General features: G+C 46.3%; 1 long non-coding RNA gene across 1 annotated transcript; it reads right to left on the bottom strand.

The window, feature by feature from the left end:
• On the bottom strand, positions 1 to 27822 carry LOC132688296 (uncharacterized). Its single transcript, XR_009614481.3, has 4 exons — positions 27754 to 27822; positions 26955 to 27477; positions 4227 to 4347; positions 1 to 97 (listed from the first exon to the last, which is right to left on the bottom strand). It is a non-coding gene; the product is annotated as an uncharacterized LOC132688296 (long non-coding RNA).
• Between the last annotated feature and the right edge of the window lie 86 nt (positions 27823 to 27908).

A 27908-nucleotide genomic window follows, 5' to 3' on the forward strand; every position in this document is an offset into this window, starting at 1 on the left:
CACACAGGGGGGCCCTGCATGTCAACAACTGAAAATTATGGATAACGGATTTGCATCTTGTATAACTTCATGGCATCATTCAGCAGGACTTTAGAAGCTAAAAAAAAAAAAAGGCTAAGTGATAAAGTAGTTTTTTAAAAGTCTCTTTTTAAACTAGCTGCCTATGCCTTTCATCAACAAGAAAGAAAGAAGACAACAAAAAATATGATTCTCTTAATTCAGTGAAAAGTTTAGCTTTAAAGCATTAAACGATTCTAAACCCATGAATTATTATGTGTATCATGCACGAATCAACTACAGAAAGAATAGGAAATGAATAACTGGTTTGCATCAATCTCCAGTGAAACCATGTACAGGGAAATGAATTTAGGATTCAATCAAATAAGGAGCTAGTGTTACGTTCCTTCTGAACGCATTACTCTGGAGATACTCAAAGAATACTAAAAGGGAAAGAGAATTTATGTTTATCTTCAGTGAATGGGCACTTTGGGGGAGACAAAATATCAAAAGTTGGGTGGTGAATTATTCCCAAGAGAGGCCAAATAGCAGAGAATCATTGACTAGTAAATAAGGAACACAAATAATAAGTACCACTAGTTGAGGGTCATGGGGCAGTACTGAAGCATTGGAGAGGTCTGTGACAATTTCAACTAGAAGATGGAATTTTTTTTTTTCTGGATTCCAAATGTAATAAGAATCCTAGAAGGTGGGAAAAGCAAGGAGGACATTTCAGAAGAGGTGGACTGCTAAGTTGTAGAGAAGGATGTTCTAGAGGTTGTCAAGGGCCAGTGAGGAGAGCTGCTTTGAACTTTATATAAATGGAAACACAAAGTATATGTTCTTTTTGATCTGGCTTTCTTCTACTCACCACTGTTATCTGTGAGGGTCATCCATACTGTTACTTATTAAAAGTTCAAAAACAGGCAAAACTAATTTATGGTGCAAAAGGTCTAGATAGGGATGATCAGAGAGGTCTGGAATTTGGAGAATTCAAGAAGAAATGTGGCTCAAAGGACTGTCAAAACATCAGATACCTAAGGAATGCCCAAAGAAAAATATTCAAGATTTCTACATTGAAGTCTACACACAATTACTGACAGTAAGTGGAAGGAAATACCATGTTCATGGATTGGAAGATTCAATGCAGTTACCATATCTTGTTTTCTTGAAACCAACTGATCTATCTATACATTTATTTATTTATTTATTATTTTTTTATTTAATTTATTTTTGAGAGAGGAGAGAGAGAGAGACAGACAGCATGAGTGGGGAGGTGCAGAGGAAGAGTAGGTTCAGAAGGGGGGGGAGGTGCAGAGAGAGGGGGGGACAGAGGATCCGAAGTAGGCCCCACACTGACAGCAGAGAGCCTGATGCTGAGCTCAAACTCATGAACTGTGAGATCAGGATCTGGGCTGAAGTTGGACACTTAACTGACTGAGCCACTCAGGCGCCCCCAAACTGATCTATATAGTTAATGCAACCCCCACCAAAATCCCAGCAGGTCTTATTTGTGTGGAAATTGACAAGCTGACTCTAAAGTTTTTGTGGAAATGCAAAGGCCTGAGAACAGCCAAGGTTGGAAAAGAATAGAGATCCTTAAACTTTACAACACTATAAAGGTTATAGTGATTAAGACTGTGGTTTGCTAATGTAAGGATAGGCACATTGATCAATGAAATGGAATGGAGTGTTCAGAGACAGATTCACATGACTGATTATAAACCACCTGATTTATAATAAAGTTGTCACATACATTACTGATGACAGTGTAGATTAGGGCACTCACTCTGGAAAACTGATGGTACCTAATAAAATTGAACATATAACTATTCACTTACCTAGCATGTCCACATTTAGGTAAAGCGATAGAAATGTGTACATGTATATATCAAAGGACATGTACAAGAGTGTAGTACATGACATCACCGATTATTATAGCCCCCAACTGGAAACACTCCAGATGCCTCTCAATGCTTGAAGAGATAATAAATGATCGTTCATTCATACCTTGCAACACTATATAGCAGGTGTCTTGGTACACTCAGGCTGCTATAACAAAATGCCACAGACAGGTGGCTTATAGACAGAACTTCATTTATTATGGTTCTGGAGGCTGGGGAGTCCAGGAACATGGGGCTAGAAGATTTGGTCTTTGGTGAGGGCTCACTTCCTAGTTGTCTATATTTTCACTCTAACCTCACAGGGTGGGAAGGATGAGGGAGCTCTAAGGGGTCCTCTTTTATAAAGGCACTAATCCCATCACAAGGCTCAATCCTCATGACCTCATCACTTCCCAAAGGCACCCCCCTCCTAATAGCATCACACTGGGCATTAGGATTTCAACATAGGAATTCGGGGGACACAAACATTCTGCAGCAAAGTTCGATAAACTTTTTCTGTACAGGGTCAGATAGTAAACATATTAGGCTTTATTGTTTCTGTCATAAGTACTTATCTCTGCTGTTACAGTGTAAAAGGAAGTCCAGACAATCCATAAATGAATGAGCCTGGCTATGTTTCTAGAACTTTACTTATGAACACTGAAATATGAATTTCATATAATTTGCATATCACCAAATATTATTCTTTAGAAATCTTTTCCAGGGGAGCCCGGGTAGCTCAGTCAGTTAAGCGTCTGACTTCAGTTCAGGTCATGATCTCGTGGTTTGTGGGCTTGAGCCCCGCATCGGGCTCTGTGCTGACAGCTCGGAGCCTGGAGCCTGCTTTGGATTCTGTGTCTCCCTCTCTCTCTGCCCCTCCCCTGCTTGTGTTCTGTCTTTCTCTCTCTGTCAAAAATAGATAAACATTAAAAATAATAAAATAAAATAAAATAAAATAAAATAAAATAAAATAAAGTAAAGTAAAGTAAAATAAAATAAAATAAAATAAAATAAAATAAAATAAAATAAAATAAATAAATCTTTTACAGCCCTTAAAAATATAAAAATCCTTCTTGACTCATGGGCTGTACAAGAACATTTTGCCTCCTTGAGACAGAAATGAAGAGAAACACGGATGAACCTCACAGATATGATCATGAGCGGAAGAAAGCCAGACCAAAAAGAGCATATACTTTATGATCCCACATACATAAAGTTCAAAAACAGGCGAAAGTAATTTGTGGCAATAATGGTCAAAATAGGGATTATCAGAAAGCAATACTCAGGCAGGTTTCTAGACTCTATCTAGCTAATGTTCTCTTTTGTGAACTGGGTGATAGCTACTCAGGTGTGTTCACTTTATAAAGATTCATCAGTTTGTACCATAAATTCACAACATTTCTAGTAAACGCTTTTTAAGATTATTAATCGAGAGCCAGTTAAGAGATGGCATCATGCGCCCGGTAAGTGCATGGATTCTGCAGACAGAGAGCCGGGTGCAAATCTTAGTTCTATCATTAATTTTTTTTAAATGTTTATTTTTGAGAGAGAGAGAGAGTATGTGTGTGTGTATGTGTGTGTGTGTGAGCAGGGGAGGGGCAGAGAAACAGGGAGGACAAAGGACCTGAAGCGGGCTCTGCACTGTCAGCAGTGAGCCCGATGTGGGGCTCGAACTCAGGAAGGGTGAGATTATGACCTGAGTTGAAGTCGGAAGCTTAACCCACTGAGCCAACAGGCGCCCCGTAGTTCTATCATCAGCTGTGTGCAGTTGTGTGTTCACCTCTCTGTTTTAGTGTTCCCGAGGTGTCAAATAGGGAATAACTATGGTGCTCACCTGGTGGCATTGGTGTAAGAATCATGAATCAATCCACACAAAGCCACTTGGAACGATGCTGGTATACCCAAAGCACTCAATAAATGTTAACCGGCATTACTGTGGCCAACAACATTTTTTGCTTGGGGTCTTTTGCTCCAGCCTGTTAAGATGTTTATAAACTCTTGATTCTGCCATATATTATGTTTACTTTTAGACTTAAGTCTCGGGCTAGGAACACAAAGAGGTCTTTCTAACTCACATGTGGTCCAACCCGGCTCACCAGAAGAACACGATTCTGGAGAAGAGCCTAGGAAAGAAGGCTTATAGTCATAAATAACATAAATATCCCTCGTCTTGTTAGGATGCACGTACTGCCTGTGAAAAGTTGCAGCGTCAGTAGGCACTGGTTGAAGATTCTGAGATCTGGGATTCCAAACAAATACATTTATTTCCATTCTGAACTGATCATTTTTATAGGAAACAGAAGGGGCTTTTGGACAGGGATACAGACAATATATTCTGCTGCTTACCTCTTCTCCAGGCCTAGAGTCCTGAATCTGAAGAGTGCCTGAGGCAGGGTCCCTGGACCTCTAGGAACTTTCTACGGTGTAATCCTGCTCACCCACGTCAAATCTTTTCCTGGAAAAAATGCTGGAAATAAATAAAAACAGAAATAAACATATACCCTCTACTTTTTAGGTTCTATAAATGAAAACCATACTGAGAGGCACAATGTTCCATGACTTAAAAAAAAAAAAAAAAAAAAATGAAGCAAACAGCTTTTTCCCCCTGACTATAAATATTTTCTGCTCAACCATTTACCAGATTTTATCGAATCCTTAATATATGCTGCCTAAAAGGCCAGTGAAAATCCACATTAGAGAAATCTTTGTGACTTTTTTTCTTTATTTAAGGTGCTATTTCTTTAAAATTTGTGACCAGGGAATGTCAAAACCTTCTTCTTCTCCCCCGCGCCCAGTCATACCCATTCATATCACACAACGCATTTTGGGAAATGCTGAGTTAACCAGCCTTTTACTGCTGGGTCCTGAGGTTTTCCAATTCTTTGCTGCCATAAATAACACCGCGGTGGACATTCTTATACCTACAGCTTTGCACACGTGTTAGATTCTCTCTTTAGGATAAATGCCTAGGAATTGTAGAGCCAAGGGCACTGTCTGTTTCTCTTTGTGGGCACAAAAGACCCTATGTCGGTTTCACAAATACTAGGCAATCACAGACTCCTGAAGCATTGGGGTTGGAATGTTTGCAAGATTCTTGGTAGGAGGCGGCGAGTGGCTCAGGTTGCTGAGCAGGGACCAAGGAAACCCAAGGTGATTCAGAAGCTGAAGCACCTGCCAAGTGGCTTCTGAACCGGGAGCAGGACCATTCCTGGCATCTCCGTGGGTGTCCCTACCCATCGTGTATTCGATCTGAACAAAACCCAGCTTTCCTCAAGGTGGGGGGAAAGGATGAAGCTCCTGAGATGCCTCTAAATTTAATTTTGGGGGAAAATAACAGCTTCTCCCTGTCCTAAGGCGGAGCCACGTCACCACATCAGAGCAAAGGCCCCTAAAACAGCGTTATTTCTGGCTTGGGAAAGGTTTTGATGCTTCATAGAAAACCTTCCCACATCCTCCCACAGCTGTGGGGTTCCTCCACCCTGCCCCCAGGTCCTTGACCTCATGCCAGGGATGTTATTAACGGGATGGGAAATGGGGGCTGGCAAAGAAGTCTTCATCAAGTCCAGAGCTGCCCTAGGGAACCACCGTCCTGGATCTTGGGGCTCTGGGGACTCCTTGGATTTCAAGTTTGGGGTTCATGCCAGGAAAGGCGGGGCCCTGGGGTTTAGGATATGGGAACTCTCCCCGCTGCATACCAGGATCACACGAAGCCTGAGGTCAGCTCTAGGGTCACAGATAAAGTGCTCTTTGATTCCTTCCACAGTGCCTATCACCACCCACGGCTTACGTATCAGGGATTCAGTACAGATTTGCTGAACGAAGAAGGGAAATGACTCACTTCTCCATTAGTGTGGACACACATGTACATGTGTGGACCTTAACTTCCAGCCCTGAGAAACACTGGAGGATTTCACGGCGAAGCAAGACAGAAATAGGATGCCTTTCCAACGTTAGAAAACCCCCTCTCCCTCTTAGTGGTACACCGCCCCCCCCTCCCGCCCCCCACAACGGCTGCATGCGGCGAGGGTCTAGGGCATGCTAAGAATGACAGCTCAAGGGCGGTCTTGCCTTTAGGCAAGGATATACTCAGACCAAGTTACAGCCAGGCCCTTTGGGAAACGGAGACAGACAGAAAGAAGTTGAGAACAAGGCCACGTTAACTGGATTATGCTCAAGTCTTTAGATGAAGGTGTGAGGTCACATCGCATAAGGTGCCGGCAGAGGAGTGAGTTAAATTCATCCCACACTATTCTTCTCTTTTTTTTTTTTTTTTTTTTAATTTTTATTTGAGAGAGAGAGAGAGAGAATCCCAAGCAGGCCCATACCCAGCATGGAGCCCGACACAGGACTCAAACCTCCAACCCTGGGACGGTGTCCTGGGCCAAAATCGAGAGTTGGATGCTCAACTGACTGAGCCACCCAGGCGCCCCCCATCCCACACTATTCTTGACACCTGATGCTCTCTGCCATGGACTGTGTTCACCTAGAGGAAGAGGCCTCTGGAAAGTACCGCCCACAAAGCCAGGATCCTGCCCAGGGTGACCTTTCCTACTTTGTACAAAGTGTCGTGGAGGGCAGTGTGGCCTCACACTCAGTTGCGAACTGCCATTTTACGTCTCCCCGCTTCCCTCTTTTAAATGTCCTGGAAGTGTTGGGGCGCCTGGGTGGCTTAGTCGGTTGAGCGTCTGACCCTCGGTTCGGGCTCAGGTCATGATTTCACAGTTCTGTGAGTTCGAGCCCCACATTGGGCTCTGTGCTGAATGTGCAGAGCCTGCTTGGGGTTCTCTCTCTGCCCCTCCCCTACTCACGCTGTCTCTCTCTCCAAATAAATAAACTTAAAAAAAAAAAGCGTCCGGGATGTGTGAATGGCTGAGTGTGAGCTTGCATGGGTGTGTGTTCTCGGGGGGGGGGGGGGGGGGGGGGGGAGGGCTTTGAGGGCTGAAATGAGCAGATAAGGGCTGGCATTAAAACGAGGGCAATTGCACCGACACTAAAATGCCCCTTCCTTTTCCCCCGATCATTGAGAAGACACAAGCTTCAGGCCATGAACCTGTCTGTCCCCTGTTCTCTGGCCTCATGTCATAGACGTTTAAAGCCTGCTTGTCCAGGGGCAACCCGGGTGGCTCAGTCGGTTGAGCGTCTGACTTGGGCTCAGGTCATGATCTCACAGTTGTGAGTTCCAGCCCCGCGTCCGGCTGGCTGCTGTCAGCACGTAGCCTGCTTCGGATCCTCTGTCCTCCTCTCTCCCAGCCCCTTCCCTGCTTGGGCTCTCTTCTCTCAAATAAACATTAAAAAAAAATAATAAAAATAAATAGATAAAGCCTGCATGTCCAGGAAAACTCCTCTTCCCCATCTTCCCACCACCACCTCTGCATGGAGGGGAGGAAGCCTGGGTGGGGGAGTGGGGGAAGGCGGGCGGGGTGTTCCAGCTGTTCCAGGGAAATTCACCTCCCCTTTCAAAGTGGCCACATCACCTCCCAGGGCCCCCCATCTTCCTCTCCCGGCTTCTAGGAGTTCCTTTTACCGCTTCTTATAACCTAGCTGCTAAAGCAATGGTGGTTTTAAGTTGTAGATTTAGCCCGTAAACGTATGCCAAGGAGACCTCCGGCAGGTAGTTTCTCAAACCTCAGTTTTCCCCATCTCTAAAATAGGCGCACCCGCTGATCTCGCCCTGGAACAGGAGGATGGACTTGGAAGAATCGTGTGTAGTCTGAAGAGTCCCTTGGTTTCACTCTGAGCTGCCTCACATCCCAGGCCTCGGGCCGCAAGGCTTCTGAAGCCCTCCCTGCTCTGTTCTTTTCTTGTTTTACGAGCTGTAAATCATCCAAGACTCAGGCCTTGATCCTTTTAGACATAGCGACTCACCCTTTGCGCCCCCACCCGGATCCCTCTTTTCCTCCTTCTTAATTTATGGGCTTTTATGTAAAAAGGGCTGTAAACAGACGGTCCTAAAATGATGTTCCATTCTTAAATCAAACTCCAGGCCAGCGGTATCTCGTGAGTAAAGGATAATTCTCCCCTCGTGGTGCGGGGTCCCTATCAGAGGAGATTAAGCTTGTAATGTGGAATAAAGCTTCATCCTCATGTATGCCCCCACCGCACTGCCTTCCCCCATAATTTAAAACCAACATCAGTTTCTTCTGGGTTGGGACAAAAATCCCTTCGATCTGATCTCTTGACTTAATCATCTTCAGTTAAACGTGAAATTGGAGTGAACGACGAAAACGAAAACAGGTTGGTAGACCAAGAGTTCATGTTTCTTAACCTGAAACCCAGATCGGTGCTACCCTTGACACATTTTGATGTGTGTGTGTGTGTGTGTGTGTGTATGTGTTCACATAGTAGCAGAATCAGAAACGTTTTTTTCCTACTAATGTCCAGTGACTGGGGGAAAATATATTGAGAATTTCATGTATTAAAAAGAAAACATTCCTGGAACTAAGACCCCAAAGTAGACTGGTTCCAGACAAATAAAATGTCTTATGTACTTTGTGAATGTCTTTGTAAATGTCTTGTATACTTTGTAAATTAAGGAAAGATAAAATTACGTTGAATGAGACTAACACACCAATTGATCATCAAATTCTATAGTAGAGCCATACAAAGAATAAGAGAGAGAAAGGGAGAGTCCCAAAACAGGATGCTATAGAAATGGGGGCGGTGAGGTAGAGAGTGTGGGGAGAGGAGGAGGAAGAGAGAATGAGACAGAAAATGCAGAGGGACTCATGCATTTATTCTCCAAGCATTTATTTAGCACCCGTTCAACAGGAGGGTGGACTTTAACCCCAAAGAGCTCCGGGCTCTGAAGTGCCTCTAATCACAGGTGTTTGCTTCACACGGTGTAAGTCCTTCCCCACTGGGGGGGTATCTCTATGGCCTCTTCCCTGCCAAGCCAGGATCCTGTTTGGGTTAAGACTGGGGCGGGCCCAGGAATATTGCTTCTTCATAGGTACTTTCCAGGTGATTCTGATACAGGATATCCTTGGCTGAAAGTGGAGAAAGCCTCACCTATTGGGTATTTCAAACCACAGCTCCTAGTTCAAAATTCCACGTTCTAGAGAAGAATCATTGAAATCGCAGATGGGCTCAGCTGTTGGTATAAGGTTCTTCAGGCCACTGATACTTTAAGACTATTCCCCCCAGATTCTTTTCTTTGTGTGATAGACTGTTGCCGCCCTGCCCAGAGACCTGAACCCGCTCTGCAAGTAACCACACCTCTGTCTGCCTTTGGGTTTTATCTGGAGTGTTCTTAGCCTGCGCCGCAGCTGAGCAGAAGCACCAGGGAGTGAACTCTTAGGACAGTCACTGAAGCAGGGACAAATTGCTCTAGGGGCTAGGCAGCCCAGCCTTCTTGCCTCTTGAAGGGACAATTCTGAGGGACCTTTTGCACAGCTTATAAAAGGTCCCCAAGGTCCCCAAGAGGATAGAGACCTGCTTACTCACCATGAGCACACACTCAATCAAGTATTTGGCTTTTCTTCCTTCCCAGTCACACTCCCCCCACATCCTCATGGAGCCTCTTGGAATCACCTCTCAGATAACTTACACCCAAATCCTTGTCTCAGGCTCTATGTAGGTGGAATCCAAACTAAGACATTTTCTTTCTTTTTTCTTTTCTGTTCTTTTAAAAAAATTTCTTTAAACATTTTTATTTATTTTTGAGAGACAGCACAAGCGAGAGAGGGGCACAGAGAGAGGGAGACACAGAATCTGAAGCAGGCTCCAGGCTCCAAGCTGTCAGCACAGAGCCCGATACGGGGCTCGAACCCACAAACCGTGAGATCATGACCTGAGCCAAAGTCAGATGCTTAACCGACTGAGCCACCCAAGCGCCCCATTTCTTTCTTGTTTTAAATGCTTTTTGTATCCTTGCATAAATTCTCAAATACCACCAAGATCTCTGCAGGGGCGGGGAATAGGACACAAGAGTACTTCATCAGGAGTCAGGAAAACAAAACAAAACAAAACCCTCAAAACACCTAGATAAAAAACAAAGGGGGAATTTAATAACAACCTGACAAACTTTCCACCATCTATCCGCAGTTTTTATACTTCAGATGCCCACTTGCTCTGTGCCAGACTGCATTCATTATTAAAACTATTCATTTACATCTCCTTAAACTCGGTCTAGGGCCCACCGTTATTTGAACCTGGCACCGCCTTTGGGAATGTCCTGAGTTCCCCTGGCCGGAGTGATCAGCGTTTGCAGTTTTCTGTGCCCTGAGCCCTTCTGTCTCTGCAATCAGCTGGCACAGAACTTCCCACGGCCAGAGGATGGCGCCGTTTTCCTGCATCCCATCCCCCCCCCCCCCCCCGCTTCGTGGTTGGACTTGGCTTTCTTCTTGACCGTGTGCTTCCACACACATTACCTTGTTTGAGCTCAGCAGCAGCCACCCTTTGATGTCATAAGGATACACTGCTCTATTCTGTAGTGAAGGGAATAGAGCTTTAGGGAAGCAAATAATTTGACCCAAGTCACGAAACAGGGACACATCACCCACAAGCCTACAATCCATACATTCTCATCCGAACCCAGGCGAGTACGCTTTTCGCACTCCATTCTCCCTGCAAAGAGCAACTTGTACGATCCATTCATCTACTCATTCGTTCCCCAGACACTCCACGGTTATTTTCACTTGGGTAAAACTCAAGCTAGCGTTTCCCCACTAAATCTGCCCCTTCCCCAGCCGGTAGAAGGCTCCATCCCAAATTGCCTTCCAGACCTTTTTTTCCTCCCCCCCCCCCCTTCCGGCGAAAGAGTTGACACCTTTTGTTATACAAATTCGCCCCGTGAATTCCTAGTCTTTGCATTTGTATCTACGAACTGGGGAAGAAATAAATCACCTCTGGACCCCTTGCCCTCCACTGTCAGCTGCTGAATTCCAGAGAATGTGAGCCTCAGAGCCCCTTCCCAGAGGCAAGACCCAATCCTCAGGCTTCCTCCTGCCCCAGCCAGGGGGCTGCTGTGTCCCCCATTCTTCCGAGCCCTGGGCGATGGCAGGAGCCTTGCTCTCTGGCCCGTCTGAAGAAAGAGCTGTTCCTAGAAATCCACTCACAGCCTCCACCAGCCTCTCAAGGAGCAGCGTTTAGGGCTGCAGGCCTGCAGCTGGGAACCATAAGGTATGAATGAACGCGCGTCCATATTTTGGAGCCGATTTTTGTCAGGAATGTACTAAACACTTCATAAATTAAGTCCTTGGCTGTCAAGCTACCTCTGATATTAGATTAGTCATTGCTAGCCATTCTCTGCACAAAACCCAGAGGACAGATGCTCTGGATGGGGCCGGAGCTTTTCTTTCTTTCTTTCTTTTTTTTCTTTCCCCCCTCCCCCCTTTTTTAATGGAAAATGTGTGCAGAAGAATAAGTCACCCTGTCCCACACTATACAATCGCAGATGTGTATGTGATGGACATTCCCTCTGGTTTTCCCAGTGCCCTGGTCTTACTGTCCTCCTTCCAGCACATTCTGTGTGTGTGGGGGGGGGGGGGGTGGCTTTTGGTGGAGGAGGAGAGGCTGGCCACCACCTCCCTGGACGTTCTGGATTTCCCCCAGGTTCTGTGTGTGCCTGGTACTGTCGCCAACACTTGCTATGTTTAGAGGAGTTCAGTGTTTTTACAATGATCTCACGAGGAGGCGCGACTTCTATCCCACATTTGAGAGCTGAGGAAGCCAAGATACCCGCGTTAAGTTGTCCCAGGTCATATAACTAGTCCCTAGCAGAGCTGGGATTCGCTGGGCACGCCATTCTCTGGGCCACCACCGTGCAGAGCCTCTGCTCTATCCCTACATGTGTCACACCTATTGCCACAGTGGTCTGCTGGCGCATGGGCAGATGTTGGGCTGGGGATGCCAACCTCAGTTCTTGAGTGCCTACCATTGGTTTATTAATGCAATAAATATTTACTTGGGATCTACTGTCCTAAACGGTCTTAAGCAATTTTTTTTTTTTGCAGCAGTCTCTTTTAATATAATACATTTCATATTAAGTAACTATATTCCAATATATAAAGTAATTCTGAGAAGAACTTCCCTGGTCGACCAGGAGATAGGGGCATAGAATACCAACATACCCTCTCTTTTTTTAATGTTTTTTTTTTTTTTTTTTTTAATTAATGTTTATTTTTGAGAGAGAGAGAGAGAGTGCATGAGCAGGGGAGGGGCAGAGAGAGAGGGAGACACAGAATCCGAAGCAGGCTCCAGGCTCTGAACTGTCAGCACAGAGCCCAATGCGGGGCTCAAACTCATGGACCAGGAGATCATGACATGAGCCGAAGTCAGATGCTTAACCAACTGAGCCACCCAAGTGCCCCATAATGTTTATTTATTTTTGAGGGGGGGGGGGGGGAGGGAGGGAGGGGAGGAGAGAGGGAGGGGGAGGAGACAAAACTTGAGGGGAGGAGGGGCAGAGAGAGAGGGACACAGAATCTGAAGCAGGTTCCAGACTCTGAGCTGTCAGCACAGAGCCCAATGCTGGGCTTGAACCCATGAACTGCAAGATCATGACCTGGGCCGAAGTCGGACGCTTAACAACTGAGCCACCCAGGTGCCCCCAACATACCCTATCTCTTGAGATGGCCCTGGGTGGGGGTGGGTGGGTCCTCCTTGAACAGGGCCACTTTGAGACATGTGGACATCTTCAAATCAATATTCTTCCATGAATATTTGGAAGAGGTGCTGGTATTCCATGGGAAGAATGGCACAGAAGGGTGGCAGTGGGTTTTCTTCCATTTTCTGGAACCATTTAGCACCAGCCACAAATCTGCATGAATCTCCATGAATGACAGTTAGCTAAATGACAGTAAAGGTAGGAAAAAAGTATGAGGCACCGGACCAGGGGTTGCTTCTGTGTCATTTGAACCACAGGTGGAATGAAAATACTTGGAAGGAAAGAAAAGAAGTTAGCAGCCTAGGTAAACTGGGTTTCTCTGAGGGGATGTACTGAGAGATACAGTCATAGATAGGTACAGCCTATTGAACAGTTGCTGTTAAAAGCCCTGATATTGAATTTCCCAGGATTCACTTTTGCCTGCAAGTGACAGGAACGTAAATTAGTCTAAGCGGAAAAGGGGATTTGTTGACTTTTACCAGCAGGAAGCAGTGGCTGACCTGGGCTGGGCCCCACGAAGACCAGAGGCCCCCAGTGTTCTATCCATCTTCCCTCCGTCTCTCCCCTGCCCTCTCTCCCTGGACAATGCTTCCCAGTGTGCACTGGCCAATTGCCTAGTCTTAGGGTGGATATGGCTGTGGCTACGGATTGGGTGGCTACCGACTGCCCGTCTTTCCCACATTAAGATCCTCAAGACAAGAACCAGACCCTCTTGCTGAGCTCCAGCAGAGAAGTAAATCTTAGCGGGTACCGGTCTGGCTCAGATTGAGACACAGGCCCAGCTCTCAATGAATCCCTAGAGCCGGTGGTTCCCTGACTGACCCTCCTGGGTCACACAGTTGTCCCTGTGGGAGGGCAGTGAGTACCACAACTGCCATCCTGTTGGGAGCACAGTGGGTAGGAAAGAGATCGTCTCTCAAAGGAAAGGAGGCGACATCATATATCCTCCACAAATTACTTACAGGCATTCTGTGGCGTGTGTCACAAAAGGGCCTCCATTCTTTTTTTTTTTTTTTAACATTTATTTATTTTTGAGACAGAGAGAGACAGAGCATGAACGGGGGAGGGGCAGAGAGAGAGGGAGACACAGAATTGGAAGCAGGCTCCAGGCTCTGAGCCATCAGCCCAGAGCCTGACGCGGGGCTCAAACTCACGAACCGTGAGATCGCGACCTGAGCTGAAGTCGGACGCTCAACCGACTGAGCCACCCAGGCGCCCCGGGCCTCCATTCTTAATTCAGCGATTCATTCGTTCATTCATAGAACCTCTGCGGATATTCGCCAGGTGCCAGGCTGTGCTCTGGTGGCTCAGAGACCCCATGGCCACGCTTCGGTATCTGTATTAGGTGGGCTAGGGCTGCTGTCGGAAAGTGCCACATAGCGGGAGCCTTGAAGAACAGAAATGGGACTGTCTCGTTGCCTCACGGTTCTGGAGGCTCGAAGTTTAAGATCAAGGTGTCAGGGGGGCCGGTTCCTTCCGAGCACCAGGAGGATGAATCTATTCCTTGCTTCTGTCACAGCTTCTGGTGGTTGGTTGGCAATCTTTGGTGTTCTCTGGATTTTAGAAGCATCACCCCAGTCTCTGTCTCCAGGCACCCCTGGTCTTCTTCCCGTGCGCATATCTGCTTCCAAATTTCCCCTTATGAGGACACAAGTTGTTTTGGATTAGGACTCAACCTGACGGTCTCATATTCACTTCTGTACCTATATAAAGGTCCTATTCCCAATTAGGTCACATTCCAAGGCACTGGGAGTTGAGATTTCAACACGTGAATTTTGGGAGGCACCATGGAACGCCTAACAGTATCCTAGCAAGAGGACACATCAAAGCAGGTAAGGACGGTCCAGTGGGAAGTCTCGCGGAGGAGGTCCAGGATCAGATTTTCTAGCCCTTTACTGCCCAGAAGATATTCCGTCTCCAATCATGCCAATTCCTTGCTTCCCAAGTAAAAGAATAAAGAGGAATCCGGACCAGTTATGATTTCAGTCAGTGAGCTTTTGAGCAACAGTAGTGATAAATCTGAAACCCGGATGTTAGCAGTCTGAGCATGTGAGCTGTAGAGGGGGACCTCTTTACCTCAGGTGCCCTTTTGTACCTCGAGACGGTCATTCTGATGTCAGTGGCATCCTTTCCTCCGTTTCCTAGTATGGTAAGAGGTACCATCCTAGGGGCACCTGGGTGGCTCAGTTGGTTGAGCATCCAACTTCGGCTCAGGTCATGATCTCATGGTTCAAGGGTTCGAGCCCTGCTTCAGGCTCTGTGCTGACAGCTCAGAGCCTGGACCCTGCTTCAGATTCTGTGTCTCCCTCTCTCTCTGCCCCTCTCTCTCTCTCAAAATTAAATAAACATTAAAAAAAAAAAAAAAAGAAGAAGAAGTTACCACCCCAACTCCCTCTCTATGCATCTTCTTAGCCTGGTGAAAGATCCCCGAAGCCTTATTCCTCCCGAATGCTAGCTAGCTGATAATGTAGTAGGGAAGAAACTCAGTGTGTTTAACTCGGTATTGCTTCATTTCCCTTGCTACTGTGACCTATAGGTTAGAAACTTCTGCTTAGCCCTGCACACAGGAATGTTAATCATCAAAGGAATTTTGCTTACAGCTAAGATTTGCAAGAAGGGCTCTTTACCCAAAATTTACACGAGGAGATAAGGAAAGAGCCAGAGCGGTTGGTCATCATCCCCATTCCTCAAGACTGAGGAATGATCATAACTCAGGGGGAATTGAAACCAGGTCCCCTAGGGTTAATGAAGTTGAAACTAGCAAAACACTTAAAGCTTATTTATTAGGGGTGCCTGGGTGGCTCAGTTAAGTGTCTGACTTCGGCTCAGGTCATGATCTCACAAATCATGAGTTTGAACCCTGCGTTGGGCTCCGTGCTAACAGCTCAGGGCCTGGAGCCTGCTTCGGATTCTGTCTCCCTCGCTCTCTGCCCCTCCCCCACTCACACTCTGTCTCTGTCTCAAAAATAAATAAATGCTAACAAAAATTAAAGCTTATTTGTCAGAGAACTGTTTCTCCCTCATCAGCTATTGCGGTCTTTTCAGACCCCACTAGCAAATCTGCTGTCTCTGCAGAAGCCTGGACTCAAGGTCAAATGACATGGTTCCAGCCTGTGAAAAAGCAGGGCTCTGCATTCCTTAACAGAGATAAGGAGCTCAAGACCCCAGCCAAATCACACCAGCTCTTGGAGCATGCACTTGGCCCCTTCCTCCTTTTCCTAAGGGAGCCTCCTGACATCAGGGACTGGATTTTGCCTCGTTCAGGTGTTCAGTCTCCATCCCAAAGTGAACACGGGGTATAAGTTACACATGTGTTTGCTCAATACATAAGTTCAACTTTCCTCCTGAATAATTTTAAGTTTCGCTGACCCTTTCATTGATATGCATGTGACCTCCCACCATGAATTTCCCCTTTAGAAACCTTGCTCCTAGGGCGCCTGGGTGGCTCAGTTAAGTGTCCGACGTTGACCCAGGTCATGATCTCGCTGTTCATGAGTTCGAGCCCTGTGTCGGGCTTATTGCTGTCAGTGCGGAGCCCGTTTCGAATCCTCTCTGTCTCTCTCTCTCAAAAATAAACACTAAAAAGAAAAAACCTCCTAACTCAGAACCTCAGAGAGAGTGTTTGGATATCAGTTTGCCATCTCTCCAGGTTGCTGCAACTTTTCCTTTCCCACTAACACTTGGCTCGTCTCTCCAGTATTGGCTTTTGAGTGGTGAACAGCCCAACTTGGGTTTCGGTAACGTCGTCAATATAACTCCTTCAACTCGGACTATCAGCTCGGCTCATAGCTATCTTACCAGGACATGATCAAGCATCTTATTTCCTGTTGACACGTCAAGAACCAACAACCCGGGGCGCCCTACGTGGCTAAGTCAGTTAAGCAGCCAACTCTTGATTTTGGCTCAGGGCATGATCTCACCGTTCGTGAGTTTGAGCCTCAAGTCAGGCTCTGCACTGTCACCACGGAGCCGGCTTGGGATTCTCTTTCTCCCATTCTCTCTGTCCCTACCTGCACCCCTTCTCTCTCAGAAATAAACATTAAAAAAAAAAAAAACAAAAACCAATCACCCAGTATAATAAATACAAATAAAAAAATGTTGGGGAAAAAAAAGGGTATGAGTCCCTGAGCATAACCACTTCATTGAATTTGTTTCCTGTAAATTCCTGCAGGGAAATATTAATAAACATTATGTGTTTAATAACAAATGTTTAATAACATTTTCTGTTAGTATGTGTTTTGTAAGTTTCTCAGGCCCCACAGGGACTACGTTTAAGAAGGTAGGAACCCTTCCTACAGCTGTTGATTCAGACTGCCTTCAGCTCAACCTGATCCATATACCAAATTGGTATATGTTGGGGTGGCATATTTTCTGATCTGGCATACTTTATTGTTTTTGTTTTTTAATTTGTTTTAATACTTGTTTATTTTTGAGAGAGAGACAGAGCACAAGTGGAGGAGGGGCAGAGAGTGAGAGGGAGACATAAAATCTGAAGGAGGCTCCAGGCTCTGAGCTGTCAGCACAGAGCCCAATGGCGGGGCTCGAACCCATGAACTGTGAGATCATGACCTGAGCCAAAGTGGGCCGCTTAACTGACTGAGCCACCCAGGTGTCCCATCATCTGGCACATTTTCAATTCTAATCAGGGTAAAATATCAAGAAAATAAACAACGGACAGAACTACAAATGTTGGCATGTCTTACAGAGAAAATGGTAACAGTATGGGGACAAGGAGGAGAGTAAAATAAAGGGTGTAGTTTGGATAGGGTGGCCTGAGGAGGTCTGAGAAGGTAACGTGTAGTCTGAGATGAGAAAGATGAAAAAGAACAAGTCTTGAATGATGGAGAAAGAGAGCTTCATGTAAAGCAAGTAGCCGTCTGCAAGTGTGAGCACTGAATAAATAGCCTTTGCTTCTTATTTGATTGTTCTTCGTTTATCTCCACAGGTGGGAAAGGGAGCTGAGTTCAGGAAGTGAGCAAGCAGTGGGGCTGAGCCTGCTGGGCGGGTAGACAGCGGGCAGGGATACCACTGGAGAGAGAGAGTAGATAAAGGGGAGCCACAAAAGGCAGGGCCATTGTGAAGGGCGGAACCGGGTGGCTCAGTTGGTTAAGCGTCTGATGCTTGGTTTCAGCTCAGGTCAGGATCTCACGGCTTTGTGGGTTCGAACCGCGCATGGGGCTTTGTGCTGGCAGTGTGGAGCTTGGGTGGGATTCTCTCCCTTTTTCTCTCTGCCCCACCGCTGTTCACTTGCTCTCCCAAAATAAATAAACTTAAAAAAAAAAAAAAAAAAAAGAAAAGAAAAAGAACTGTTATTCTAAGTGAATGGGAAGCCGCTGCAGAATTTTAAACAGAGGGAGTGTTCCAATCTGTTTTTTTTTTAACTTTTTTTTAAATTTATTTTTGAGACAGAGAGAGACAGAGCATGAACGGGGGAGGGTCAGAGAGAGGGAGACACAGAATCTGAAACAGGCCCCAGGCTCTGAGCCATCAGCACAGAGCCTGACGCGGGGCTTGAACTCACGAACCGCAAGATCATGACCTGAGCCGAAGTCAGCCGCTTAACCGACTGAGCCACCCAGGCGCCCCCGGGAGTGTTCCAATCTGATTTACATTTTAAGATCACTCTTGTTCCTATGTGGACAGAGGATGCAAAGAGAAAAGGAAGAAAGAGAGGAAGGATGGACGGACAGGCAGATGGACTGAAGGAAGGACGGAAGAAACTTGTCGGGTTAGCTGTAATGCTTCCCCTTTTCTCCAGCTGGAAAAAGCACAGCAGAAAACCACCAGTATTTATACCAGCATAATCTGGGGTTTGCTCTAATTTTTGAAAAGAGTAAATTATAAACTTAGGTAGTTACATTAATTATTGTTAACAAATTACAGGTGTTCACTTAGCTTCTGGGTGAGGCATGTGATGTCGGGTAGGCTCTTCAGTGCTTTAATCAGGGTCTCCAGGAAATGGCACTATTGGGGCACCCGGGTGGCTCAGTCGGTTAAGCAGTACGACTTCGGCTCAGTTACATGTGATCTCCAGGTTGGTGAGTTTGAGCCCTGCGTTGGGCTCTGTGCTGACAGCTCCGAGCCTGGATTCGGCTTCAGGTTCTGTGTCTCCCTCTCTCTCAAAAAAATATACACAAAGGGGCACCTGGGTGGCTCAGTCGGTTAAGCGTCCGACTTCAGCTCAGGTCATGATCTCGTGATTTGTGAGTTCAAGCCCCACATCGGGCTCTGTGCTGACAGCTCAGAGCCTGGAGTCCGCTCTGCATTCTGTCTCCCTTTCTCTCTGCTCCTCCCCTGCTTAGAGTCTGTCTCTCTCTCAAAAATAAACATTAAAAAAATAAACAAACATAAAGGAAACAGCACTATCTGTCAGAAGAGATGATTCTCAGGCTGTGGGAAACCCAGGCCTGCAGGGGGCTTAGAACCTTCAGAGGCCACATAAAACCCCCTGCCCTTCTAGTTTCTAAGTCAGCTCCCCACAGACCAGATGAAGAGGTTTGTCTGTCTCCTGTTTCCTAAGAGAATAACATTTTAAACCATCACCATGGAATTCTTTCAAGATAGCCTTTAAACACGCAACTCTTGACCTCGGGGTCTCGTGAGTTCAAGCCCCATGTTGGGTGTAGAGATTAAATAAAAAATAATAAAGTACTTGTAAACAACTCTTGCTTTCTGGTTTACCTGCATACCTTGCCTCAATAAGAGTCTCAGTTAGTAGGAGAGCAAACTTGATTGGAAGCCCAGGCTCTGGATGGGAACAGTTCTTTGAAATTTAGATTCCTCAGCTGGTAGTTAAAGGGGCTGGAGGGGCGCCTGGGTGGCTCAGTCAGTTAAGCCTCTGACTTCACTTTGGGTCATGATCTTGAGATGGGCAGGTTCGAGCCCCATATCCAGGCTCTGTGCTGACAGCTCGGAGCCTGAAGCCTGCTTCGGATTCTGTGTCTCCATCTCTCTCTCTGCCCCGCCCACACTCCTGCTCTGGCTCTGTCTCTCAAAATTAAATAAACATTAAAAAAATAAATAAAGGGGCTGGATCACCCCTAAACTACTTATCAGCGGTGACTTCTCTGATGCTAAGAATGCTGGTAACATTTATTGACCATTTAGGTGCACCCAGAGCTAAGTGTTACCTTGTACTAATTCATTTATTCCTCTTAGCAACCCTTTGATGAAGGGAGTATTTTTACCTTCATTTTACAAATGAGGCCCTGATGACAAAAACAAACAAACAAACAAACAAACAAAAAACCAACGAAATCTCCAAGTTCACTCTGCAGAAATGGGCTTCTTATCCTGATTCTTCACCAGGACACCTGACTGCCCACTTTAGGAGAGGGTTATAGAGATGAGAAGGCAATGAAGGCATGAAGATTATTTATCATTAACAAACAAGCAGCAAATATTTATTTTGCAAAAGCATGTAACATTTTCTTGTATTTGGAATAGATTTACAGGGTTCACAGACTTGAATTCTGCAAAGTTCCTTTAGGGGGCATCTGGGTGGCTCAGTCGGTTAAGCATCTGCCTTTAGCTCAGGTTGTGATCTCGCAAGTTCATGAGTTCTAGCCCCACGTCAGGCTCTCTGCTGCCTGCCCAGAGCCCACTTCGGATCCTCTGTACCCCTCTCCCTGCCCCTCCCGTGTTTGCGCTCGCCCTCAAAAAGAAATAAATAGAAGCTTAAAAAAAAACAACAGATTTTTAAGTAATCTCTACACTCCGCGTGAGGCCCGAATTCACACCCCCGAGATCAAGAATTACATGCTTCACACGGAGCCCGCCAGGTGCCCCTTCAAAGTTATCTTCTTAACAGAACTAACCTCTTCAATAACAAGAAAACTCCTTGGGGCTATTAAAATTCTTTTTGCATGATTATACATTTTTTTAAAGATTAAAAAGAAATTTTTAATTTTTAAAAAATATTTTAATGTTTTTATTTTTATTTATTTTTTTTTTTCAACGTTTTTTTATTTATTTTTGGGACAGAGAGAGACAGAGCATGAACGGGGGAGGGGCAGAGAGAGAAGGAGACACAGAATCGGAAAGAGGCTCCAGGCTCCGAGCTGTCAGCCCAGAGCCTGACGCGGGGCTCGAACTCACGGACCGCGAGATCGTGACCTGGCTGAAGTCGGACGCTTAACCGACTGCGCCACCCAGGCGCCCCTAATGTTTTTATTTTTGAGAGAGCGAGCTGGTGGGGGGCGGGCAGGGAGTGGCAGAGAGAGAGAGGGAGACACAGAATCTGAAGCATGCTCCACTGACAGCAAAGAGACCAATGTGGGGCTTGAATTCACAAACTGCAAGATCATGACTTGAGCCGAAGTCGGCCACTTAACTGACTGAGCCACCCAGGTGCCCCCAAAAAATTAAAAAAAAAAATTAACCTCTACACCCAACATGGGGTTTGAACTCACAACTCTGAGATCAAGAGTCGCGTGCTCTGCCTACCGAGCCACCCAGGTGCCCTGATTATAGATAATTTTGCTGGAAATTGCCTTGGGCAGGTTTTTCGTCTTTGTTCTTTACATGCAGTATCGATTGATGATTGCTTTAGTGGCAGATGGAGAAAAGAGGCAGAAGTGAAACAAGGCAAAAGCACGTGTCTGGTGGGCACAGATTTGGGCAGCGACCCAAGTGAAGGGTTTTTATAAACGAAAGGGAATGCCTGTTTACGTGTTCACAGATAATTTTGATTGGTTGGTGGGAGAAGACTAATCTTGGCTAAACACGATTGGTTATGTGAAGGAAGATTCCGAAGTGCATTAAGCATCTCGGGAGAACCATCCAGAACAGGGTGGGGGAGGACACTGAGGAAGGAGGCTCGTGCACGTCTCCTGCTTCAGCTTTTGAACGCCGTGGCCTTTTGTCAACTGCAACTTGTCAGTTGCACCCGGTCCACCTCCTGGAACAAATCCTTTTGCTTTGGGCCTAAGTAGAGAGAACACCACACCCGTTAGCTAAACGGCCAATCGTGTATTAGATACTCCGCTTAACTCTGTCAGCACCGGTCACAATTCCTTCTAAACAACTTCTGCGACCTTGTGGTTTTGGCCTCTGTAAGCCTGCTCGTCTGGAGCGTGCGTTCTGTTTCCCTGGGTCTCCTGGGCCGCACTCCCTCGGACCCCAAATGCATGCTTCCGGTCACTTTGCAGCCTAGTGGCCTTCTTGGTTAACAGGTGCTAAAACGATCACTAAGCCAAAGTCTGTCACTGCACCAAGCTGCAGATGGTCCTGTGGAGTCCTTGGAATGTTCCAGGTTTGGCCCAGTTTCAGAAGTTCATGGTTCCACCTGGCGAAGACACCCATCAGACCCACCTCCTGAATGGCCTCCTGGCTCCCTTTTCAAACTCCTTGACGTCAGCAACTCCATTTTGTTTCACGTGTCACATAGTTTGAGCCATAACCTCTGTGTGCTGGGTTCTGCCCCCATCTGTAGCATTGGAAGCTATTCCTGGGGGTCTGTAGGGTGCGCTCATCCACAGGGCTCCTCCAGGCACCGGGACACATCCCCCAGACGCTTGCTTCCTTCTGCTGTTCTGCATCTTCCCAGCACTGCTTCCTCGGCTGGGTGCTCCCCGTGGGTTCCCCTGGATCCCACGGCCACTGCCACACCAGGGTTGTTGGGAGTTTTCGGTGAAAATAGAGCCTGAACATTTCAGTTTCTCTCTAAAGACGTGAGTCCGGACTGGAAACAGCAGTGACTGAACTGTACTCACAGTGACTTCTGTCCTCTGATCTGGAGGTCCTTGTCACCGGGTCACACGGTCTCCTGGACACAATTCCCCTCAATTCTCCCTAGAACCCTCCTGAGGCTTCATGAAAATCCACTTCTGGCCGGCAGCCTCCCGATTGTGTCTAGACGCCTCGGGGCGCCTGGGGGGCTCAGTCGGTGCAGCGTCCAGCTCTTGGTTTCGGCTCAGGTCACAGTCTCACGGTTTCGTGGGTTCGAGCCCCGCACTGGGTTCCACGCGGACAGTGTGGAGCCTGCTGGGGATTCTCTCTCTCCCTTTCTCTCTGCCCCTCCCCCACTCATGCTGTCTCTCTCTCAAAATAAACTTAAACAAATTATATCCATATATATATATGTATAAAATTGTGTCAGATACCTGGACTGGCCTGAATTTGAAGTAGCAACAGCTTAGACCCAGACTGGGGATAACAGGCCAACTCACACAGAGCTGATTTCTGACAATGCACATGGGTTTGCTTAAAATCCAATCCCCTTTTGAGGGATTTGCTATTCTAGCATCCCCTGCCAGGGCAGGGAGGCAGATTTTGGGTGCTTAAAGGAATTTTAAACACCGATGTTTCTAAAGACGCTTTCGACTACATTTAATATTTTTGACAAGGACTTTTGGTTTCTTTAGAAAAAGAGATGTTCAGGATTTGTTTTGCCCAGGGGATAAATATGAGCTGCCCAAAGACCCTCTGCATGTGGGGTTTGGGGCCTGCTGGTGCCAACAGACCCTCCAAGCATGAACCTCTCGCCACCCCCCTCCCCGGTTCCTGGTTTCACATTTTATATGACCCTTCCCCACTTAGGGAGCCCCCCTTCTTTCTAATCCCTCACTGCTGCCCCTCGCTGCCACGTCCACCTGTCAACACTCTTAAACCTCTCCTACATCTTCTGGAAATTCGTTGAAACTCGTGGTTTTCCCTTCCTGTTCTTTTGTTTACCTGCCCCCCTTTTCAAGATTTTATATAAATTCCAGTACGGTTAACATACTGGGTAATATTAGTTTCAGCTGTAGAATTTAGGGATTTATCACTTACAACACCCAGTGCTCATCCCAACAAGTGCTCTCTCTAATGCCCATCACCCATTTAGCTCATTCCCCTCCCCCGCCCACCTCCCCTCCACCTTCTCTGTTTTCTATAGTTCTCTATAGTTAAGACTGTGTTTTCTGGTCTGCCTCTCTATTTTCCTCCTATGTTTGTCTGTTTTGTGTCTTAAATTCCACATATGAGTGTCTGATAAAGAGTATTCAAAATATATAAAGAACTTCTAAAACTTAATACCCCAAATGATCCAGTTAAAAAATGGGCAAAAAACATGAATACACCTTTTTTACAAAGGGGAAATACAGAGGGCTAACAGACACATGAAAAGATGCTCACCACCACTCATCATCAGGGAAACACAAATCAAAACCATGATGAGATACCACCTCACACCTGTCAGAATGGCTAAAATGAACAACTCAGAAAACAACAGATGTTGGCGAGGATGTGGAGAAAGGGGAACCCTCTTGCACCGTTGGTGGGAATGCAAACTGGGGCAGCCACTCTGGAAAACAGCGTGGAGATTCCTCAAAAAGTCAAAAATAGAACTACCCTATGACCCAGCATTAATTGTACTACCAGGTACAATTCTACCCAAAGAATACAAAAATACTGGGGCACCTGGGTGGCTCGGTCAGTTAAGCACCCGACTCTTGGTTTCAGCTCAGGTCATGATCTCACGGCTCGGGAGTTTGAGCGCAGACCCTGCTTGGGATTCTCTCTCTTGTTCTCTCCTTCTCTCTCTGTGCCTTCCCCACTTGCATTGTCTCTGTTTCTCTCTCTCAAAATAAATAAACTAAAAAAAAAAAAAAAATACAAAATACTGATTTGAAGGGATGCATGCACCCTGATGTTTATAGCAGCATTATCTATAGTAGCCAGACTATGAAAAGCCCGCGTCCATCGACTGATGAATGGATAAAGTGGTATACATTCATGCACGCCCACAATGGAATATTACTCAGCTGTAAAAAAGAATGAAATCTCACCACATGCAACGGTGCGGATGGAGCTAGAGAGTATTATGCTAAGTGAAAGAAGTCAGAGAAAGGCAGATCCCCTCCTGTTGTCTTAATTGTTAAAGTCATCATGCTTTCTGAACTTCTCTATTTTTACTTTAGAGGATTCTCAAGAAGGCACTGTGGGACTTGGGGTGGAAACCCACCCTTTACTTTTGAAGAGGGGGGAGGCGTGGGGGAATGTGCTGAAAATAAGGATTTACTCATAAAATTGAGGCTGAGGGGTGAGGTCCCTGGCGAGGACGCCGATGGCCTTCAGGTATCTAAGAACATCACACGTCTACGTGAAGCTAACCACGGCAGTGAGGACCAACCAAATGAGTAAAGCAAAGACCATTTATTCAGAGCTCGCTCTTGCAAGGAAGTCAGCCTCCAGCACCCATGTTTTGGCGGAGACCCAGAGGCAGGCGGGGGCGGGGGGGAAGCTTTACGAGGGACCAAGGGGAAGGCTCAGGTGTGCCCTGATGGACGCTGTTGGCCTAGAGAAGCTGGAGGTGAGCAGGGCATCCTCAGTGATTAGCTGGGGAAGCACGTTTGGTTTTCTTTCTTGGTCTTAAATTGGAAGAGGTGGCAGAAAGGGAAGCTGTCAGTCATTAATCAAGTCTTGGGCATTTGGGGCTGATTGTGACCGGAGTTATCATTTGGCTTCCTGGATGGTTTGTAGAGATAGTCTGACTTCCTTCATGTCCAACATAGAGCAGGCTGACTTCCTGGGGGTGGTCACTGGTTTTCTGGGCTGGGTGCTGCAGGTTGTGGGTCAGAGATCTATTTTTATAGACACTCTGGCCATTGTCCCTTGGTATATTCAGTCTCTCAAGGCTACTACCGATTTGAAAATTTTATTCATCTTGTCCTCAGTTGAGACCCTTAAAAAAATTTTTTTTTTTGGTAATGCTAGGCATTTTATACACCTCATCTCACCTACTCATCACCTAAGCCCCTTGGTGGGTAGTATGTTATCTCATTTTTACAGATGAGGAAACGGAGGCCAAAAGAGAGGGTATCTTGCCAAAGGTCAAATACCACAAAAAAGGCAGGGCGAAGATTTGAACCCAAATCTGATTCTTTCAGAGCGCACTCCTCCACCAGTACGATGTAACTTTAAAATTTTTTTTTAGAGAGAGAAAGAGTGAGAGAATCTTAACCAGGCTCCACGCTTAGCCTGGAACCCAACAAGGGACTCGATCCTACGACCCTGGGATCAGGACCTGAGCCAAAATCCAGAGTCAGACACTCCACCGACTGAGCCACCCAGGTGCTCCCAGTCGATTGCCTTCTTAAACAAGGGCTAGTTGTAGCACTAAATAGATTTGCCTGGTTATCTAGAGAGCAGGTGAGCCCAATTCCCCTTCACCGTGGCCTCTGCTGATAGCATACATGTTCCAGAGGGCTTTCCAGCTCAGCCATAGCTAACTTTAGTTCTCCTTTCTATTATTATTATTATTATTATTTTTAGTATTTAAAAAACATTGGGGCTATTGACAATAGTCCAACTATGGAAAGAGCCCAAATGTCCATTCACTGATAAATGGATAAAAAAGATGTGGTATATATATACAATGGAACATTACTCAGCCATCAAAAAGAAAGAAATCTTGCCATTTGCAGCAATGTAGATAGAACTAGAGTGTAATACGCCAAGTGACTTAAGTCAGAGAGAGACAAAGATCATATGATTTCACTCATGTGAAATTTAAGAAACGAAACAGATGAACGGAGAAGAGAAGCAAAGATAAGAACAGAGAGGGAGACAAACCACAAGAGACTTAAATACAGAGAACTGAGGGTTGCTGGAGGAGGGGTGGTGGGTCAGACCGATGGGCTAAATGGGGGGTGGGCATTAAGGAGGGCACTTGTTGGGATGAGCACTGGGTGTCAAACATAAGTGATGAATCACTAAATTCTATTCCTGAAACCAATACTACACTCTACGTTGACTACCTTGAATTTACATTAAAAAAAAAAAACAAAACTCAACAAAACCAACCCCCTCCCCCCAAAAAAAAATTGTGGTGAGAGACACATAAAATTTATCATCTTAACCCTTTAAAAACTTTTTTAATGTTTACTTTTATTTTTGACAAGAGAGAGAGCATGAGTGGGGGAGCGGCAGAGAGAGAGACGCAGAATCGGAAACAGGCTCGACTCTGAGCTGTCAGCACAGAACCCCACGCGGGGCTCGAACTCACACTGCAAGATCATGACCTGAGCTGAAGTGGGATGCTCAGCCGACTGAGCCACCCAGGCGCTCCCTCCCCCCCTCCTTAACCCTTTCTTTTTCTTTTTTTTTTTTTTTTTTAACATTTTTTATTTATTTTTGGGACAGAGAGAGACAGAGCATGAACGGGGGAGGGGCAGAGAGAGAGGGAGACACAGAATCGGAAACAGGCTCCAGGCTCCGAGCCATCAGCCCAGAGCCTGACGCGGGGCTCGAACTCACGGACGGCGAGATCGTGACCTGGCTGAAGTCGGACGCTTAACCGACTGCGCCACCCAGGCGCCCCCTTAACCCTTTCAAAGTGTGCAAGTTAGTGACATTAAGTATACCCACAATGTTGTGCGACCCAGCAACACTATCTAGTTCCAGAACTTTATCACCAAACCAAACAGAAACCTGCACCCATTTCCAGTCTTCATCACCCTCTCCCTGGTCCTCTGGAAGCCCCTTACCTGCTCTCTGCGCCTGGAGACCTATTCCGGATAGTTCATATCATAAGGGGCCTTTTGTATCTGACTTCTTAGCAATGTCTTCAAGGCTCTTCCAGTCATAGCATCTAGAAGCACTTCACGCTTTAAGGCTGGAGAATACTCCATTGTTTGGATATATCGCATTTTGTTTATTCATTCCTCCCGTGATGGACACTTGGGTCATTGCCGCCTTTTGTTGTCCTGAACCGCGCTACGAACATGCGTGGACAAGGCTTCATCTGCACTTTTGGCCACCTTTGCTCTGGGGCTCTAGAGAACTTTCTGGATAATCATCCCTGGTTCGCAAATTGAACCTAGAATTCCCATCCTGGCTCAGTCTGTCTCGTGGAATGCTGTGGAAAACCCTGCGGATGACCTCCCGGACACTGGATGTTTTCTTATCCTGAGCGCACAGCCCTCTCTCTGCCTCTCAAACTGCTACTCCTCTAACATCTGGTTTCAATGTCTGACATATTCCAGGCAGTAATCTTTTGGGTACAAGCCACTGAAAAAGAAAAAAGAAAAGACAGTATATCCTAAATAAATTCCTAATAAATTATCTAAGAACAGGAGCTATTGTAACAGCCAGGATCCGTGGTAACTGTAAGCAAAACCCTAATGGCTCCCAGGACCTTTTTCTTCCTTCCTCCCTCCCTATGTTGCCAGGGTCCAGTTCCAGGGCCCCACAACGATAGCAACGAGGTCAGACCCAAAAATCAAAGGCACAGGCGAGGCCTTACTGGGGCTACAGCCCAAAGCTCCAAGGAGACCCAGGACTAACCTAGGATAAACTTGGCCTCTCCGCGCCTAAAGCACGCTCTGCTTACCAACGTTCCCGCTTTCTTCCAATATGCTAATAAAGAGGAGGGGGGGGGGGAAGCCTCATCCTGATAGGCTGGAAGGGCCTCATCCTGATTGGTCAGAAGCGCTGCGCCC

This window comes from Panthera onca, chromosome E1, assembly GCF_046562875.1.
Source record: "Panthera onca isolate mPanOnc1 chromosome E1, mPanOnc1 haplotype 2, whole genome shotgun sequence".
NCBI classification, from domain to species: domain Eukaryota; kingdom Metazoa; phylum Chordata; class Mammalia; order Carnivora; family Felidae; genus Panthera; species Panthera onca.